At 49.2% G+C, this 15,100-nt stretch overlaps 8 non-coding genes across 8 annotated transcripts; all 8 read right to left on the bottom strand.

The window, feature by feature from the left end:
• Positions 1-1,341: 1,341 nt before the first annotated feature.
• On the bottom strand, positions 1,342-1,434 carry LOC114489826. The gene has a single exon (XR_003683901.1). It is a non-coding gene; the product is annotated as a small nucleolar RNA SNORD116 (small nucleolar RNA).
• A 534-nt stretch (positions 1,435-1,968) lies between these two features.
• LOC114489831 lies at positions 1,969-2,062 on the bottom strand. Its single transcript, XR_003683906.1, has one exon. It is a non-coding gene; the product is annotated as a small nucleolar RNA SNORD116 (small nucleolar RNA).
• A 2,249-nt stretch (positions 2,063-4,311) lies between these two features.
• On the bottom strand, positions 4,312-4,404 carry LOC114489825. The gene has a single exon (XR_003683900.1). It is a non-coding gene; the product is annotated as a small nucleolar RNA SNORD116 (small nucleolar RNA).
• Positions 4,405-6,881: 2,477 nt separating this feature from the next.
• Positions 6,882-6,975, bottom strand: LOC114489837. Its single transcript, XR_003683912.1, has one exon. It is a non-coding gene; the product is annotated as a small nucleolar RNA SNORD116 (small nucleolar RNA).
• A 552-nt stretch (positions 6,976-7,527) lies between these two features.
• Positions 7,528-7,621, bottom strand: LOC114489836. The gene has a single exon (XR_003683911.1). It is a non-coding gene; the product is annotated as a small nucleolar RNA SNORD116 (small nucleolar RNA).
• A 2,065-nt stretch (positions 7,622-9,686) lies between these two features.
• On the bottom strand, positions 9,687-9,779 carry LOC114489824. The gene has a single exon (XR_003683899.1). It is a non-coding gene; the product is annotated as a small nucleolar RNA SNORD116 (small nucleolar RNA).
• A 2,074-nt stretch (positions 9,780-11,853) lies between these two features.
• On the bottom strand, positions 11,854-11,947 carry LOC114489835. Its single transcript, XR_003683910.1, has one exon. It is a non-coding gene; the product is annotated as a small nucleolar RNA SNORD116 (small nucleolar RNA).
• A 555-nt stretch (positions 11,948-12,502) lies between these two features.
• Positions 12,503-12,596, bottom strand: LOC114489834. The gene has a single exon (XR_003683909.1). It is a non-coding gene; the product is annotated as a small nucleolar RNA SNORD116 (small nucleolar RNA).
• Positions 12,597-15,100: the final 2,504 nt, after the last annotated feature.

Below are 15,100 nucleotides of genomic sequence, written 5' to 3' on the forward strand. Positions count from 1 at the left end.
GCACGTACTGGAAGCAGCAGCCCCAGGCGCTGTACCCACGTAAGGTGAAGTGTGTGTCAGCGGGCCCCGGGCAAGAAGGTCCTGTGTGTGCCTGAGTGTACAACCAAGATCCAACGAGCGGCCACACATAATCGTCCCATAACCCCCAGAGGCCTTTGCAAACCTAAAATGCTGAGTTCACGAAGACAAGGACCAGACTTGAAATAAGAACCTATCTCCTCCACATAAGAACAAGGACTCTTTCGAGGGGCTATGGAAGTCCTCTGGCCATGCACCTGAAAAACCAGGGCCCACAGTCACTGTCGTGAGTACAGACTCCCACAGGAAAGTCCAATCCGTGGAAAAATGGGGTCAGAAACCTGGGCCAGGAAAATTGGATCAGCCTGCAGAAGGACAATGACCTTAAAAATGCTATCGGTTTTAGGGGGGCAGAGGTTAAAAGAAGCGTGCCCCTAAGAAATCTGATCCAGGATGGGTTGTCCACTCAGCCGACATGGGCAACAGTACCCAAATTACTAAACTGAGCACCAGAGTCACGACTCTAACACAGAGTCACCAAAAAAACAACCCTCACCCACCACAGTGTCCTAAGTGGGCTCCCTGATCCGTCCCTGGAAGGCAACAAGTGACACACCAGTCAGAAATAAGAATAACCCCTGGGACGCTGACGACTTCCAATGGACCGCACAGAGACACTGTGATGGCAGGAAGGCCCAGGGAGTCAAACTGTGACTGTCCTCTTGGTGACTGCCCATCCTGGCCAGGCCACCAGCCTCCACTGTGTCTTCCTCTTAGGGCTTCAACACAGCACAGCCTACGTCTGGCTGCTGTCAACGTGCGTGGGGTGAGTGTTAAAACTAGCAGATGCCACTGCAGAGTCCTATCCCAGTCATCTGCAGCTGGATGCCAGCTCCTTGGGGCACTCAAAATTCCTCACCAAGGCAAAGTAAGGAACAGGTATCACAACCCACCAGGCCTGGGGACCTAATCAGGAGACGTGGGAGCTCAGCCTCTTTGGCACCAAAGTACAGAGAGACAGAGCTATGCCTGCAGTGGCAGCCTGGATGGCACAGAACAACGCCATGAGGTCACCTGGCCTAGAGCAACGCACCTCTCTCTCTCTGTCCTAGGACTGAGTGGATAGTAAAAGACCACCACGCCAACACAGCCTGGGCATTCAACCCACAACTCCTGATTCACGGTCATCCAACTCTAGTGGTGGACGTGCAGAACCCCTACATGGAATATGCTGCAATGCTGGGGAACTGGGTGGTGTGTACCTGAGTGTGACCAACGAAAAGCTGTCCCTCACTCTAACTGTCCCCAGGCCCTGCACGTGCTGGACCTCAGATCCGATGAGAACGACGGTGTGGAGTTCTCACTCATTTTGTTCAGCTTTCCAAGGAATGCATTTGAGGGAGTCATCATCGATCCGAGCACGTTCTAATATGCTAGAAACTTCAGCATGGCATTTTGGGTGGTTCACTGGGTGATCCAATGACCTCAGAGTCCTCCAGCAGCCTGAGGATTTGGATCCTAGCAACTAAGCAAGAAGGACATGCAGTCCTCTCTTTAAGGGGAACTCCATGAGCCATTCAGGATCCCCAAACAAGCCACCTTGGGCAGCTCTAAAAATGTCAGAAGCTGATATCAGAACACAGAGCAGAGGAATGCTCACCTTCCTCCTGAGGGATCCCGAGGTGTGGTGTTCCCTCAGGGCCACACCTCCTTTCCGAGGACCAGGGACCTTAGTCACTCATGGAGATGGAAGTATTTTCTTTCCTTGCACTGCAGCTCCACCTGAGCAGGAGACAGAAATCATGTGTGCCTTTAAGAACTGTTCAAAGGTGCTCAAGTGAGAATACCCACATCATCCTCTTCCCCTTCACAGTCCTTGCTTCCAATCATCAAGCGCTTCTGTCCTACATATATCTCCTGTCTCCTGCCTGCCCTGGGCCTCCACGTGCTGGACCTCAGATCCGATGAGAACGACGGTTGGAGTTCTCACTCATTTTGTTCAGCTTTTCCAAGGAATGCATTTTTAGGGATTCATCATCGATCCAAACACGTTCTTGTAAAACAAGATTTTGGAAAGGCCATCTGGGAGGCTCACTTAAGTATGATCATGGCCCTCAGCATCAAACACACCCAGCATGACACTAGCCTGGAGCATACAGGTCCCAGCCCCTGAGCAAGAGGGACAGACAATGCACTCTTGCGCAAAAGACACGTGCCACTGGATGACATGCAGACAGGCTACCTCTATGAGGCTTATGAAATGCTGAAGCGAATGTTAAATGTAGGGCAGAGAAATGCTTACCTTCCTGAATGATCCACGACCATGGAGTGCACCCAGGGGCACACTCCTCGAGAGAGAACTCCCGCACAGCATCGCTGATCCCAGGAATTGAGGGTCAAGTCTTCAAGGATGACGGCAAGCCTTGCATGGCCACGTGACCTGGGAAGTATAGAGAAATCACATGCACACTTGACAAACGTACTCAGATGCACATTTACTGAGATGCTTACCCACATTTCCCCCTAGGTAAGCCTCCCACCTATCTGTCATTCACCTCTGTCCCTTAGGATTGACTGCAGGCGTGTGTCACACCTCAGGACAGGTGTGTGTTCTCCTGAGAGAGGACACAGCTCCTGAAAAACTACACACCATAGGCCCAGCACCCTAATATGACATGTGAACCCTAACTGGGGAGACTCTACAATAGTGCACAGGCTCCTCTTCACACAGCCACTCCTGAACGAGTCACACTGGTTGTCCCTACACATCTTTCCTGAGCGCAGAATGTGACATCAACGTCTATGTTCTGCCTCTGCACAGAACCCAGTTACGGCTGGCACGCCACCACCCCCACCTGGTGGTACCAACTGTACCCCATGGAAGCAGTCTCCCAGGGAGCAAAACCATAAAGATTTTGCTTTTTCATAAGGCCACAACTCAGCAAGTTACCCAGCCCTGGGCATGTAATAAAATGGATGTCACGAAGGTCAAGGGTTTCATTCATGAAGGCAAAAGCAGGAACTGACATAAAACAAACCTTCCCCACAAAACCAAAGTCGCCCTTTTTCAAAAGACTGAGTCCCTGGTCAAGGATCTGACAGCCAGTGCTCCCACTAGATGCCAAGCCCACAGACTTCCAGGGAAAAACCCAAATCCTCAGAAGAAAATGTAAGACTGCAATCGCAGGAAATTTGAACCAGCCAGCTGGAGTCCTTTGACCTGAAGACCACCAGGCCTTCCTAGGGCAAAGGGTTGAAAAGGAATGTCTGACTATTCCATGTGAAATACGGGCTATACAAACCCACAGGACATCCACAAGGTGCTAGAAACAGAACTATGGGAGCCCTACTCTGAAATGTCTACATTGATGGGACCACCTGCCTGCACGACAGCAGCATACACGAGTGTGCTAGTCGTCCTGTGCAGACAGCATCCGGCAGCCTCATCAGGCTCTACAAACATCCCTGGGAAGCTAAAGACTCCTTTTGAGCAATCGTAGACAGTTCTTCTCATTGAATCACACACCAACTTGCCTAACAGGTGACCTTTCCTTCCTTGACAAGGAATCAAACACTACAGAGACACCCTGGCCAGATTATTTCAGTTGGTTCGAGTGTCATCCTCATACACCAAGGTGGCAGGTTCAATCCCCAATCAGGCAACAGACAGGAATCAATGAATGAATGCATCAATAATTGAAACAACAAATTCATTTCTCTCTTCTCCTTTGTCCATAAAATTAACAACTAAAAATATTAACAGGAGAAAAGAAATCACAGAGTCTTCACATCAGTGTTTGGAACACAGCCCACTCCAAGGGACACCACCATGCATGTGGGCTTAAGGAGTATGTTACAAACAGGAGTACCAATGGCAGAATTGAGGTCGAATCATGTGCCAATGGCTGCAAACATCCTGGGGAAGTAAAAATGCCTGGGGTCCTCATCAGAAGCCAGGGGACTCTTTGTTGCCCAGCACCCAAGTCAGGCCCTTCAGGAGATAATTATGAAGAAAATCGTGGTTGACACATATCCACATAATGAGTTAACTAGGCCAAGGCCCATGCCACACTCTCCAACTTACAGGACTGAAATTATACAACGCTACCACATAAACAAAGACTGGGCATTCAAACAGGAAGCTTCCATTCATGGACACCCCAAAATAGAGAAGAACCCATTGAGCCTCAGAAGGACGCACTGAAAAGCCACACCATGGATGATGCTTGCAACAGTGTGTGATGAAAAGTAAGCTGTCCCTCATTCTAACTGTCCCCGGGCCCTACACGTGCTGGACCTCAGATCCGATGAGAACGACGGTGTGGAGTTCTCACTCATTTTGTTCAGCTTTCCAAGGAATGCATTTGAGGGAGTCATCATCGATCCGAGCACGCTGTGGGATATTGGAAATTTAACAAGGCAGGCAGGAGGGCTCATTGAGTGAACCATGAGCTCACTTTCCTCCAGCAGCCTGCAGGATCCAGATCCCAGCCACTGATCAGAGGGACATCCGTCACTTGTGGAGGGAATCCCCACATGCTGTTCAGGACATGCAACCAAGCCACCTCAGGCAGCTCTGAAAAATTTAAAAGCTAGTAACTAGACTTGGAATGCAGTAACACTTACCTTCATGATTAGTCTCCAGGACTGGTGCGCAGTCAGGACCATACATCCTCGGGGACTCTGGGAACCTTTTTCATTTACAAAGAGGGAGATCTTCACTTCTGGGCCAACAACTAACCTCGACCTGCAGCTCTGCCTGAGAAGTGGATAGAAACATATGTGCATCTGAGTGATGTACCCAGGTCCTCAGGTAATTAATCCATGACATCCTCCCCACTTAGCAGGACTCGCATCTGTCATCCACTTCTGTCCCTGAGGTATAATATGAGATGCCTATGATGGCACATGTGTGGGTCAGTGTGCAAACCAGTTACATGTGTTCACGTGTAGAGACCTCGTCATCTGAACCAGGGCACCAGTGAGCCCTCACACCAACTGCTACCCACACTTCCTGACTGCCATCAAACAAAGGCTCATTTCCTCAACAGGAAAAAGAGAAATTTTGACCCCATTAGGATCCTAAAATAGGCCAAGTACTACAATCCAATATCCTCTCCTTGCAAATAAAAAACCACGTGTTGCATCCTTGTACACGCTATACATGAGTATGCAAGTGAAACTGCACTTTCCCCTAACCAAACAGTTACAGGGGACATAAAAACTTGATGGAAACATAGAGATCCCCCCAAAAGAGACCACCCACAGCACACCTGGGACAGAGAGCACACCCCTGGAGAAGCGTGAGTTCAAATGTGGGCCAAGTGACCAAGGACCAGGGACCTTTTCATGCACAAAGCACCAAAGGGCTTCAAGGGACAAAATGAAACAATGGGTACATACAGGGGCCTCACCCGCTGCGACTGAGTGAGAAAGCACATATGACAACAGGCCATATTCTAGTCCAGAGACCAGACTTTCCGAAACTAGAGGAATTCTGGACTCTGATGTTCAGGTAAACATTCAAATGTTAAGGCCGCCTTGCTGAGTGGCATCTTCCTGCTTGCTGGGCAACTCTCCGCCAATAAAGCTGTGAAACCCAGGCCGCCCTGGGCAGCAGAGACCAGCAGGGAGGGACAGTTGTGAAGACTTTGACATTGCCTACAATGACCCCATGAGACGCAAGCTTATGTATCCTTCCACGTGGGAGCTCCGCCCTTGACATGATGAGCTCCATTGTACCATCCACAGAGACGATCACAAACGTGTTACACAATGTATATTGTATTTCATTGTATGCAATCTGATATCTGTTCACAGCTTGCTGCCGGACATCCTGGTGATCACAGGCTTTGATGTGCCCACAGGCTGGCACCAAATAATCAATCTCAGTCCCTCTGTGGAAAGGGGACACACCTGTGCCAAGCGAACAGCCCTCTCCTGGGCAGGAAGTTGACCTGGGATGCTCTCTGCCAGAGGACAAAGGACAAAGAAACTACTCACTAAGCCATTCAACCACAGATGGCCAAATGACACCATGGGTCCTTGGACCCCTTTCAAAAATACTTGACAAAATACTACTGACACTGAGAACCACAACCGAAGCAGTGAGTGAACAAGATCAGAAACCACAGAGGATGGTCTGCTACGCTCCCATCTTCCCTGTAAGGCACCTACAGTATCCACCACCAAGGACACGAGAGATCCCTAACATCTAATGACAAAGGTGTCACAGGAGCACAGGGAGACAACACGAACCATGGAACCACACTACCCCTGTCTGCTCCAAGACTTTCCACCCCTGTCAGGGCCAGAAGTCACCTCAAGCTCTTCATTTCAAGGACACATGGTGAGTCCAGTCCCTGGCTGGCGAGCATGCATGGGAACTGGGTGACTAGTGAATAAGACACAAGGCCAACTACAGCCTCCCTTCCCCTTGCTCCCCATGCCATGGTGGCTCACATGTCCTGAACTACATGACAGGTAAGACACACTCATCAATGACCCTGACAGGAGTTCTCAACAGAAGCCATGGAAAAGACAGACTTTTGGGCTACACACTTGGAACACCAAGGACTACATCTGAAACAGGACCCTGGACATGACACGCCCAGGCCGTGGTCTCAATGAGCCTGTGCCACAGCCACACTGCACACTGTCAGAACAGGATAAGTGCTAGCTGACAAGACGAGAGCCTGGACATTCACCCAAATACCATCGATCATACACAACCAACAAATGCCTTGGAAATCCTGATGGTCAGAATGCGGTTCCCTGATACCAAGTCCCTGCGTGGTGCAAGTGTGAGTGTGACCAAGGAACAGCTGTCCCTCTCTTCTGCCTGCCCTGGGCCTTGACGTGCTGGACCTCAGATCCGATGAGAACGACGGTTGGAGTTCTCACTCATTTTGTTCAGCTTTTCCAAGGAATGCATTTTTAGGGACTCATCATCGATCCGAGCACGCTCTACACTGCACGGCACCTGGGTGATGCAGCCTGTGCGACTCGCTGGGTGAGCCGATGACCAGTGTCATCTGGAGGCCTGGAGCATCCACGTACCAGCCACTGAACGTAAGGGACAGGCCATTCTCTTCCAGTGGAAACCACCAGAACGCTGGGGTCACATGGACAAGGCTGCCTGTAGCAGGCCTGTGAAATCCTGCAGGTAATGGCAGACTGTGGGTCAAAGGAAATCTTACCTTCCTGAGGGATCCGCATGTATGGCGCACACCCAGATGCCTCCAACTCCCAAACAGCGCTGATCAATGAAAGGAAAGTAGGTCCCCTCTTCACCAGCGACATTGACACATGCACCGACACCCCACCTGGGAGTTTAGAGAAATTACATGCATGTTTGAAAATGTACTCAGAAACTTAACACAGAGAAAAAAATACAACAGTGAGACGGGAGGTTCTCAAATACTGATGCCCTGGGTGGCGAATGCATGAGTATCGCTGAAGGGCAGTTGTCCCTCCCTGCTGCCTGCCCTGGGCCTCCATCCACGTGCTGGACCTCAGATCCGATGAGAACGACGGTTGGAGTTCTCACTCATTTTGTTCAGCTTTTCCAAGGAATGCATTTTTAGGGACTCATCATCGATCCGAGCACGCTCTGGGATGCTGTGCAATTGGGCAGGGTGAGCAGGGCAGACCACTGTGTGAGCCCATGACCTGAGACCCCCAGTGCAGTGGAGAATCAGGACCCCAGCCACTGAGCAAGAGAAGTCAATCCACTCTTGGAGGGAAACCATGGGGCAAACACGGACATGCCATGTCTAGCAGTTCTATGGAATCTAAAGTCATGGTAATGAACTGGAACAGAGACGATCTTACCTCCCTGAGGGATCCACATGCACAGGGCACACGCAGGGACACTCTCTCTCCAGGACTCCTTAGCACCTCTGGTCAGCAAAGGACAGGCAGTTCATGTCTTCATGGCTGATGGCAAACCTTGCACATGAAACCCCCACTGGAAAGTATAGAGAAAGTACAAGCACATCTGAGAAACTCATCCGGATTCTCAAGTAACATGCACTTCTCATGCACTTCTGTTCCTTGGAGGTGACTGCACACATGTGTGACACCATAAGGCAGGCAGGTAAGCACGTGTGGGAATGCATTTTCCCGACAGTGGACTTAGCTCCTGAATGCATACCTTGGACCCAGGTCCCCTGAATGATGGTGAGGTTCTCAAACCAGAAGACAAGCCCCTGAGAGGAAGCATGCACGCAAATGAGGAACATTCCCCAAAAGTCCACCGACGCCTCCTTTCACAGCTGCTCCTTCTGAACAAGCACACCCACTGTGCTCACGCCTCTGCCACACCCGTGAATGTGGGTGTCAACTTAAGACACTTCGTCCACACACAAAATGAGCTATCACTTAAATCACAGTGGAAAAACCACCCACTTACAGATGGCACCATCGGGACCAGGCAGAAGTAGCCTTAGTCTTTAGTGGCCAAATGAGTTCACATGAAGCAACTGAATTCAGTTTTCTTTTGGTGGCAAGGAAAATGGACAAAATGGCTCTTATTCACGCACCATGACCCAGGGTAGCAATCAACTGAAACACAAGTACAGTCACCTGCAGAAACTAGGCATTGCCCCATCTAGGGAGATTCTAGGCCCCAACCTTCATAGAAACGTCCCAACACTCACTGCCTTCACAAAAGGCACGTCCCTCATGTCTGCCAGGGAAGGTTCTAGCAAAGTAGCCTCAGACAGGACACACACCTAGGGTTCAGTAAGAGTCACAGAGCATAGCTACAGAAGATACTGATTTCACATGATGCCATTACTGGTATGCACAGGTGACCCCACAGATGGCAGGTAATGCCACAAATTACTTCAAAGAGTAAAACACAACATTCACAAACACAAGAACAGGGCACCTTGAGCAGCTCTAAGAAATGTGAACTTCAATGTTGGAACTTGTAGCAGAGGAGCACTTACCTTCCTGAACCATGCCCAGGTCTGGTGATCACTCAGGGTCACACCGCCTCCAGGACACACACGGACCTAGGTAATCCAGGGAGACACAGGTCTTTTCTTGATCATGAAGAACCTTGCGCTGCAACTCTGCCTGAAAAGTGGACAGAAACAGGTGCATTTGAGTCATGTGCCCAGGTCCAATTTATGTCATCCTCTCCCCGACAGTGGGCCTTGCAGCTGACTGTCACCTACTCTGTCCCTGATGCATGCCTGAATGCTTACGTCATACCATGCATGTAAGTTGGTAGGTAAATATGTTGTTGCATGTGTTCGTGGGCAGAGGCTGCTGCAGCTGAACAAGCGACAGAACGCATCGCTTGCCACAAGCCCTGACGGCCATTAAAGGAAGACCATTTAAAAAAAAAATGTAAAGAACGGCAACTTTTTTGCCTAAAAGGGTTCCTAAAATGTGCCAAGGACCCCCTCTGCATGGTCTCAATGGACTGTTGCAGCAGCCACTATGTAGACTTTAGAACTAGAGTATGTGCCAGCTGACAACATAAGGAATCGCTACTCCCCTCAAAACCCATCAATGACAAATTTTCAACTAACACAGTGAAAATCCTGACACTAAGTCAGGAGGATCCCTGATGCTGAGGCTGTGGGTGGAATGTGCATGAGTGTGACAAGGGGCAGCTGTCCCTCTCTCCTGTCTGCCCTGGGCCACCACATGCTGGACCTCAGATCCGATGAGAACGACGGTGTGGAGTTCTCACTCATTTTGTTCAGCTTTCCAAGGAATGCATTTGAGGGAGTCATCATCGATCCAAGCATGTTATGATACACCAGGTAATTTAGCAAGGCCACCTGGGTGAGTCAATGATCTCAGCCTCTTCTAGTGGCCCGTAGGTTCCCCATCCCATCCACTGAAGAAGAGGAACATGCAATCACTCTTGGAGGGGAACCCCACGGGCCACTCGGGACAACCACACAAGCCACCTCTAAAAAGTCTGATGAGTGATGGATGAATTGCGATCAGAGGAACACTTACCTTCCTGAATGGTTTGCAGGCCCAGTCAGTAAGCACTCAGGGCCACGCCTCCTCGGAAACTCTCAGGGACCTCAGGCAACCAGGGAGAGAGTGGTCTTCATTTCTGGGCAGATGAAAAACCGTGCGCTGCAGCTCCACCTGAGATGTGGACAGAAACATACATGCGTTTCAGTGATGTGCCCAAGTTCTCGGGCAATAAATCCATGACATCCTCATTTGATTGTCACCTACTTCTGTCCCTGACAAATGATTCAGGGCTTCTGTGATTCCATGCATGTACGTCAGTGTGCAAATATATTGCATGTGTTCATAGGCACAGGCCTCCTCACGTGAATCAGCAAGCCCTGGGCTCAGATTGCCAGTAACAATCCCTGACTGCCATCAAATAAAGACACTATCCTTCAAAAAACATAAGGTAACTTTTGTACACAAAGGGGCTCCAAAAATGCACCAGGACACCCCCTGCAATTCCGATTCCTTCTACGCCCAAGTGCACACCGCTCCTCACCAGCACTCTGATGATGGTGCAGGGGAAGCAAACTCGAACACGGGGCCCAGCACATGCTCACAGGTGACCTATGCTTGATGGGAACACAGTGACAGAAGAGAAAATGACGACTGACAGTGCACCTGGTGCCAGAAGCACAAGGGCTACTCAGGCCCGAGTGCACAGAGAGGGATCAGATGACTTCATCCAAGTCAACTGCTCCCAGACAATAAGCCAAAGGCCATCCATGGGCCAACGTGAACCCAGAGGGGTATTGGGGTCTTCACCTGCCATGACTCGGGAAGTGAGAACAATGGAAACCAGGCCATGTTCGCACCCAGAGACTTACATTCCCACACACAGGAATTCAGGGCTCTGGCATTCAAAAATCATTCAGATACTAAGGGTTTGTTGTCGAAATCTGCCTTCTCATGGCTGTATGCCAACTCTCCCATGGGCCACCCTGGGCAGCAGTGACCAGCAGGGAGCAGAGTGGTAAGATTTCAAAATTACATATGGCAGCCCCATGAGCTTCAAGGTTATGACGTCTCTCTACATGGTTGCTCTGCCCTTGACCTCACAGTGCTCCAATGCACCATTCACGAAGACAGGAGGAAGCAATCACAATGTGTGATACATTTTCCAAGACAGAAACCTGATTATAACTGTGTGCTGGGTATCTTGGCTCTCAAGAGGTTCCTGGAGCTGATGATGATGCCACTAGAAACACAACGGGACAGTACAACTCATGGGAGCCCTGGAACCACAGGATGGCCTGTCCTCTCCAGACCACTGGTCACACCTCTGTCTTCACTTCAGAGCTAGGACCACAGCACAGTCCCTGGGAGGCCATGTCAGGTGGGCAGCTGAGTCAGAGGAGCTGCCAACCGCACACCAGGACCTACCAGCCCCCCTGTCTGCGCCCCCATTCCCAGCCTAGTGACAATTTCTGCACTGAGACAAGAGCAGATTCAGATTTCTGAACCTGTTCTTGAACAGCTTCCCCAAACTGCCAACGCTAGGACTCTAATCAAAAATCACAGAAGCTTTGGCTCTTTGGCTCCTCACACGGAGGCCCAGGATCTTTGTCTCCAGAAAGAACCTGGTGAGACCACGCCCAGGCCAAGGACTCAATGGGCCTCTTCCATAGTCACGCCATACCAATGACTATTGGAACTAAAAAGTATGCTAGTTCAGAAGACAGAATGACTGTCCACTCAACCACATACTACCCTTATAAAAAATCCAAATAATACAGTGAAAATACAGACAGTTAAGTGAGGAGGCTCCTGCGTGTAACATGCATGAGTGTGACCAAGGAGTAGCTGTCCCTCACTCTTCCCTGCCCTGGGCCTCCAGGTGCTGGACCTCAGATCCGATGAGAACGACGGTTGGAGTTCTCACTCATTTTGTTCAGCTTTTCCAAGGAATGCATTTTTAGGGACTCATCATCGATCCGAGCACGCTCTGGGATCCAGGACATGTGAGCCAGTCCGGCTGTGCATCTCACTTAGTGAGATGAGGACCTCAGCATTATATGCTGGCCTGAACCATCCAGATCCCAGTCACTGACAAAGAGGCAGTCAGTCCACTCTTATGCAAAAGCCACATGCTACTGGGTGACATGTAGACAGGTGGCCACATTTGCATCTGTGAAATCCTATCTCAAGCAGCGGAGCATAAGTCAGAGGCCATCTTACCTTCTGGAGGGATCAACAGGTATGGTGCACACCTGGGGCCACACTCCCTCAAGGACTCCCGAGCAACTGTGGCCATCACCGAAAAAGCAGGTGTGTCTTCCTGGCTCGTTGTGAGCTTGTACGGCCACCCCACCTGGGAAGTGTAGAGAAATCACATGCACATTTGAGAAATGTGCTCAGCAACGAACATCGAACATACACACAGTAATTCAAGCAGCTATATAAGCTGAGGTCCTGGGTGGAGCCTGCATGAGTGCGGCCGAGGGACAGCTGACCCTCCCTACTGCCCGTCCTGGGCCTCCCTCCACGTGCTGGACCTCAGATCCGATGAGAACGACGGTTGGAGTTCTCACTCATTTTGTTCAGCTTTTCCAAGGAATGCATTTTTAGGGACTCATCATCGATCCGAGCACGCTCTGGGATGAGGCCATGTTAGCAAGGCTGGCTGTGATTCAGGCTCACCTAGTGAGTTAGTGACCTCGGTATCCCACACCTGCCAGAAGCACCCAGATCGCAGCCACTGAGAGGGAGGGGCAGTCCATGCACTTATTGAGCAAAACCCCACAACAGTGGAGACACCTGGACAGGCTGTCACAGGTAGGTCTATGAAATCCTAAGGCAAGTGACAAAACACAGCTCACAGAAATGCTTACCTTCTTGACCAACCCATATGGATGGAGTACCCAAGGTCACGCTCCCTTCCAGGACTCCCACACAGCTCTGGCCATCAAAGGAAAGCAGGTCATCTCTTCATGGCTGACGGCAAACCTTCCATGGCCTCCACACCTGGGAATTGCAGAGAAATCACATGCACATATAAGAAACTCTCCTAGATTCTCAGGTAATGTGACCCTCACACCAACCTTTCCCCCAGGCAAGCCTTGCACCTGTCATGTACCTCTGCCCCTTAGCAGTGACACAGGACTGTGTTGACACCACGAGGCAGGCAGTTATACAGGTGTGTGTGCACATGGTCCTGACAAAGGACTCAACTTCTGAATAAGCATGGCCTGGGCAATATCCCTAACCTCACATGCCCCTTCTGACCAACAAATTATGAGACTTTTAAAGACAGCATCTAACTCTGAACTCAAGAGACTTTGAAAGTAGTGTACAAGCTCCTTCACAGCTACTCCTTCTTAGCGACTCACCCCCAATCTAGGCACAGGCCCTCCTGCCTGTGAATTTGATGTGACCCTGTGCATAGTCTCCCTGCAGCCTCCACAGGTGAGCTTCACTGGATGGAAACCCTCCGACCACCAAAACAACCAACCACCGACATAAAGGCTGGCAACTGACAGTACCACAGGGCCCAAGTTGCCCTCATGAATCTTCAATGACTGAGTGACTTCTGGCCAGGCACCTGTTACTGCTAACTAACTCCAAATCCCTCAGCAGAACAGAAGGAAACTGGAGTTGCATCTGTAGTCTGTACTCACCGTGACCCTGAAACACAGTAGGTAGCTGTCATCCATCTGGACACGTTCCACACTGCAGGAGATTAGGGACAGCAGCCTCAGCAGGTGTCCTGGGAACTCAACGACAGCCAAGGTCTCCAGAAGCCTGAGAATCCAGATCGAAGGCAGACACCAAGTGGAACTGTCCCTTTGCTGTCGGGGTGAAGCCCTCACACACCACTGGAGACACACCTGTAGTCTTTCTGACAGGACTATGAAGTCTTTAAGCGAATGACAGAACTCAGGGGCCGAGGGATGCTTGCTTGGTGAGCAATTGCAGAGCATGGTACACACCCAGGACCATAGTTTTTTTCCATTGATGTTTTTCCCAAACATCTCCAGTCATTAAAGAACAGAAAGGCCTTTTGTTGGCCAATGGAAAATCTTACTTGTCCACCAGTCCAGATTGGAGAAATCATGCATGCTTGGCAAATTTACTTCAGGGCAGGCTCCTTAAGGGTCAGTCATGGGCAGTACCTCACCTGTGCCACTTTCTCGTTCTACATACTGCATGTCCCACAGCAAACTGTGATGGGAACAGGGCATGTTGCCATTCAGCCGTCTTGGCGTTCCTCCACCTCTGGACTTTGTAACAGTGACTTCTAACAAAGTTCAAGTCACATCTTCTCAACTGGACCCAAAACTTCATGAAATACACTCCAATATCATGTGCTCAGGCTTCTAAGGTGTCTCCAAGGAACAGTCTTAAACATTTTAATTTTTGTCACTGGCAATATGAGATTCAACACATTCCCATTCCTTGCCACATTTATATTACAAAGGATAAACGAACAGACACAGTTCCATCATGAAAACAGTAAGAATAGAAAAAATAAATTATCTCCAACACAAATGAAAAAATGTATCTAAGTTTACTTTAGCAATATTTATATATGATGTGCTTTATGGACACCATTTATGTAGAGAAAATATAATCCACTGACATACAGAAAAAATTTTCAAATTATTATGACTTCTAAGCATTTGTTTTCATAATATATAATGAACTCTTTCAACTCACCAAGAGGACAAATAACCCATTAAAAATGTAAAAATTAATTTAACGGACATTTTCCCATAAAGACATACAAGTGGCAAATAAACCCACTGAAATATGCCTGACATATCACTAGTGACTGGAAAATAAAACATGAAATAAAAATTGAAATTGGAAAAAGTGGGAGCACACAAAAACAACACTCATCCACAAATAAAGTTAAAATACATCAATTAAGTTATCCAGTAAAGAAACAGGAAGATAAATTATCCTAAAAGTCCTGTGAAGGAACCTACAGTAATATTACTAAATGTCACAATAGGTATCACTACTATTAGTGTCACAACTGACAAGAAGAAAGGTACAGAGGCATATTTCACAGAGTGATGGCCAAAACTTCCCGAAGCTGATGAAAAATGATAATCTACCTAGACTGCACAGACACTCCAATGAACTC

This window comes from Phyllostomus discolor, chromosome 12 (genome assembly GCF_004126475.2).
Source record: "Phyllostomus discolor isolate MPI-MPIP mPhyDis1 chromosome 12, mPhyDis1.pri.v3, whole genome shotgun sequence".
In the NCBI taxonomy this organism is placed as follows: domain Eukaryota; kingdom Metazoa; phylum Chordata; class Mammalia; order Chiroptera; family Phyllostomidae; genus Phyllostomus; species Phyllostomus discolor.